This window comes from Piliocolobus tephrosceles, unplaced genomic scaffold (genome assembly GCF_002776525.5).
Source record: "Piliocolobus tephrosceles isolate RC106 unplaced genomic scaffold, ASM277652v3 unscaffolded_32195, whole genome shotgun sequence".
Classification (NCBI taxonomy): Eukaryota; Metazoa; Chordata; class Mammalia; order Primates; family Cercopithecidae; genus Piliocolobus; species Piliocolobus tephrosceles.
The window spans coordinates 2649-7899 of NW_022315638.1; the positions used below are offsets into that span (position 1 = coordinate 2649).

Consider the following 5251-nt stretch of genomic DNA (forward strand, 5'->3'; position numbering starts at 1 on the left):
TGTCGGTGATTCTTCACCACCTTTTACAGTTACTCTTTTTCTTTGTTGAAAAAAGACTGGAAACCTCTGACAAAATTTAAGTGAAGTGTAAAGGATTACAGAGGAAGATAAATGTAGACATAAAATCATCCAAAATGTGAGTAACTTTTCCTCGGGGCTTACAGTTAGGGAAGCAAACCATTGATGGCTTCAAACCAAAACAATTCTATAGAAAACCTGCCTGAAATAAAGATATGTGATTTAGTAGGATGACTATATAGAAATAAAGCCAAGTAGTGCCACTTTCCAAGAACCTATATTGGTAACTGTAATATTATAAGTGAAGAGTCTGGGTATAATATTTTATAACATTATCTCTCTGACTACTATGAAATAGCTCCATTTCATTTCTCCCTTACATGCACACACACACACAAACATGCACAAACACACACATTTACATCAATACCCTTAGTAGAAGCCAGCTGTCTCATATTATACATCTTCTTCATAAGAAACTGAGTGATTGAGTCAGTTAAAATACATAATTTCTGCCAATCATTCCTGATAATACTTGATTTTCTCTCTTTAGTAATTTGTACCAATTATTTCAGTAGTGCCTGCTATGTTGTTACCCTTTTGTGATGAAAAAAATTCTTTGTCACAGGAAATTGAAGAGTTTATCCCGAGCTCTGGAGAAAATGGTGTTGTGGTGTTTTCTCTGGGGTCAATGGTCTTTAACGTGACAGAAGATAGGGCCAATGTAATCTCCTCAGGCCTTGCCAAGATTCCACAGAGGATAGATAAAGTTCCTTACTGGTATGGAAAACTACTAAAAGAGGCTGTGAAAGTCTGTAAATAATTCAATTATAGAAATTTCCTGCCTGGAAATGTAGCTCTTGGGAATGCACTAATTATCAGATAGTAGTTCAAAATCAGAAATATACATGGAAAAGGCTAAAATAATACAAAGGATGTACTCATGGATAATAAATTTGGCACTAATAGTGTGATCAGGAATAAATATATTAAGAGATATAGATAAAGTTTTGATATTATCATGATATTGGGATCACATAAGAGATATCACCAAATTCTTTCCCTGTCATTTGATCCTTATGTTTAAGGATTTCTGAGGGCATTGGACACACTACAGATGTTATCAGAAGAAGTTACATTGTAATGAGTAACTTCACTAGCACAATAATAATAGCAGGTATTTCAAAATGTCTAATATGCATCATGCAGTTTAGGCTGGCCATGTAATCCAGCCTCATATACTTCCTCTACATTTTGGAATAGGCCTATCTGAGTGATGCTCAGGGTACTATTCAGAGAAAGAACGGCCTAGGCTGACAGACTTAGTCCAAGTTCCCACCAGCCAGGTAGATTTAGAGAAAGGCTAAAAGCAGCCTCCCTTGCTGGACTGGGCCCAGCCAATGTCTGAAGCAGGAAGATGAAAGAGAAAGGATGGAGATGGATCCTGACCTGAAGGTGGATCCTGTTGCTGTATAAAATGTGGTCCCACAAGGACTCAGCACTAACTATCAGATTAAGAACTCCTCCCAATGGAGGCAGCGGAAGGAAATATAGGAAGGAGTCAAACAGAAGGAAGTCAGGTGGGGGAACAGGTTCAGATGCTCCCTCCATAGAACATAGTAGGAAACATATTTTATTCTGTATAGAATAAAATGGTGACATTTGTGTATTTGTCAATTACTTTTTAGTTCCCTATCTGATATAGTCTTCTTGTAATGACCTATACTAACTTTTTTTTGGCTGAAAACTCAGTTATGTTAATATTGATATAACAAGTAAAAGTTAAACACTGTAAATTATTCTTCAGTTTATGAGGATTTCTTGGGAGTTCCATAATTAGTAACTTAAACATAAAAATGTCTTGGCTATAGTAGAACATGTAAATCACTGTTGTCAAACTTTGTAACTCATTGTCTAAGTGTTAACAATCAGTTGACCAAATTCAGAAAAATACAATTTGAATTTATTCAGCAGCTCTATCTTTATATATGACACCAAAAGCTTCCTCATTTAAATGCTGAAAAAGCAACCAAAATTAGCAATACTGCTAATACTCTGAATTTGTCTCAGAAATTGTCCCTTGAAATTTCTCCTCAAAGTAGTGCTTGATAATTTGTAATTTGAAAGAAGTTATACATACTACCTTTGTAGCATTGATTTATTTCTTACAATTAGCTTATTTTATCAACTTGCTTTTGTCAATCAGAAGACACTAAACTCTAATATAATAACTTATAGAGAAGAAGAATTACATTAACTACTTCCTATGTTACTAAAAAGTGAATAAATTAATATTTAATGTGGAAGATGAAAACTAGTATAAAATACATAAAACAAAAAACAACATATAGGTTCTTAGTAAATTCTTACTGCTTATTCTCACTAGAATTATAATGGCTATTTAAATTTTTTTCATGCGTATAATTTTTTAGAATTTTTTTGTGTTTGAAATTAAATTTATTTTATTTTTAAATTTCATTTTAAGTTCAGGCATATAGGTGCAGGTTTCTTACATAGATAAATTTATGTCATGAGGGTTTGCTTTACAGATTGTTTAATCATCTAGGCATTAAGACCAGTACCCATTAGTTATTTTACCTGATCTCTCTCCTCCTGCCCTCCACCCTCCAATACACTCCAGTGTATGTTGTTCCCTGCTATGTTTCCATGTGTTTTCATCTTTCAGCTTCCACTTAATAGTGAGAACATGTGATATTTGGATTTCTGTTTCTATGCTAGTTTGCTAAGGATAACAGCCTCCAGCTCCATCTATGTCCCTGTAAAATACAAAATCTTGTGGGGTTTCTTATGGCTGCATAATATTCCATGGTGTATATGTACCCCATTCCATTTCCTTTATTCAGTCAATCATTGATGGGCATTAAGATTGATTCCATATCTTTACTATTGTGAATACTACTGCTATTAATAAACATGTGCATGTGCCTTAATAAGAGAATCATTCTTCATCCTTTCCGTATATGCCCACTAATGAGATTGGTGAGTTGAATTGTATTTTAGCCTCTAGGTTTCTGAGGAAGTGCCACATTGTCTTCCACAATGGTTGAACCAACTTACACTCCCACTAACAGAGCATAAGCATTTTTTTTTCTACACAATCTCACTAGCATGTACTACCTTTTGAGTTTATAATAGCCATTATGACTGGTGCAAAATAGCATCTATTGTGATTTTGATTTGCATTTCTCCAATGAGCAGTGATGTTAAGCTTTTTTCATACGATGGTTGGCCACATATGGGTCTTCCTTTGAAAAGCCTAACAATTTTTTTAATATTTGACCTTTTCATTTATAATCTCATTTTTTCCTAGCTATTATTTGGAAAATCCTGATTTCCTTACATACTTAACTAATTATAGAAGTTAAGAAAATAAAATGTTGGCATTCTATTTACATCAGTCTTTGAGTAGTTTTATTACCCAACATCCCCTGAGCTCATTCTTAATATCTTTAGTGTTCTAACATTCTATAACCTTGGAGTTCTACTCATGGAATAAGATATTTTCTTTAGTGTAAGAGGTTCTGTGGATATTTGATGGGAATGGACCACATGCCTTAGGACTCAGTACTCGGGTGTACAAGTGGATACCCCAGATTGACCTTCTTGGTATGACTCTGGAGTACAAATACTGACTATATTAGTAATAGCCCATTAGAGCGTTAATTATTATCATGAAATAAGGTTATTAAAAAAGTGTTATGGAAAACCTTAAAAATAAAATTCAACTTCTTTGTATTTATTTTCCATTCCTATGGGGAAAATAATAAACTATAATTGTTGGCATTTTACGATATACATTCACATTCTTTATGGTCAGAATCAGAGTATTTTTATTTCAGGTGTTATTATGTCTCATAGAATTGCTTACAACTTCATAGATTGTCTCTTTGTCTCCTATTTCTATAACTTTACACCTGTTCTTTCTTTTTATGCAGGTTATTTCAAATGTCACTAAAAATAACAGCTCTTCTGCTATCACCAGCAACTCTGCATTTTCTGTAGGATTAAATTCCTAATCTTAATCATAATGTGATGACACATTTCATGATGAAGTGTGACCTGTCCTTCCTCAATCCTAGCACCACCACCACCCCACTGCCTGCTGCCTTGCACATCTCTCATATCACATTCTGTGACTGCACGTAGGAGAACACATTCTAACATGTTCATCTGTTTTCTTTGTTTCTTTTTTTTTTTTTTTTTGCACATTTTATTTAGATTGCACTTTTTCTTTAGTCCAACTGATAATCTTGTTTAATATTTTTTCAATCTGAAGTCACACACACCATATAGCTTTCACTTACATCTCCAGCAGAAGTAGGCACTCCTTCCTCTGAAGTCTGAAACACAATTTTAATTTAGTTCAAGGTTTTAGCTAGAAAACACTGTCACTTGAGCGTTTAGTTGTTCATTCCTCATTTTATTCCTATGAATAATATTGCTAAAGTTTATCCAATCCTAGGTCATCCAAAAACCAGGGCTCTTTTTACTCATGGTGGATTCAAAGGCATCACAAGTGATCTATCATGAGATCCCTATGGTAGGCATTCCATTGTATGAGGATCAACCTGATAACATTACACAAATGAAGGCCAGGGGAGCAGCTATTAGATTGAACTTCAACACAGTGTCAAGTACAGACTTGCTCAATGCACTGAAGACAGTAATTAGTGACCCTTTGTGAGTGTAACAATATTTTTTTACTAGGTGATATTTATAGATAGCTTATCTTCTCAATAGTAGGTATGAGTTTCATCATTTTTTAAGAGACTAATTTTGAAAGAATTTACATGATGCAACCAATCTGAAATCTTCTTTTATTTTAGAGCAGTTATTTAAAAATTGTGTTTTGAACTCCACACATATAATGGGTATCCAATAGTGAAACAATGTTCTACGCAAAAATAATTTTAAAGTAATATAGTTAATATAAAAAGACAGGTTATTTTTTATTTATTCTTTTTCTTTTTTATACTTTAAGTTCTAGGATACATGTGCAGAACGTGCAGGTTTGCTACATATGTATACATGTGCCATGTTGGTGTGCTGCACCCACTAACTCGGCATTTACATTAGGTATATCTCCTAATGTTATGCCTTCCCCCTCCCTCCTCCCCCTCCCCCTCACCACAATAGACCCCAGTGTGTGATGTTCCCCTTCCTGTGTCCAAGTGATCTCATTGTTCAATTCCCACCTATGAGTGAGAACATG

General features: G+C 34.2%; 1 pseudogene; it reads left to right on the forward strand.

Moving 5' to 3' along the window:
- Window positions 1–646: 646 nt before the first annotated feature.
- On the forward strand, window positions 647–4719 carry LOC111528114 (annotated as a pseudogene).
- The last annotated feature ends 532 nt before the right edge of the window (window positions 4720–5251 follow it).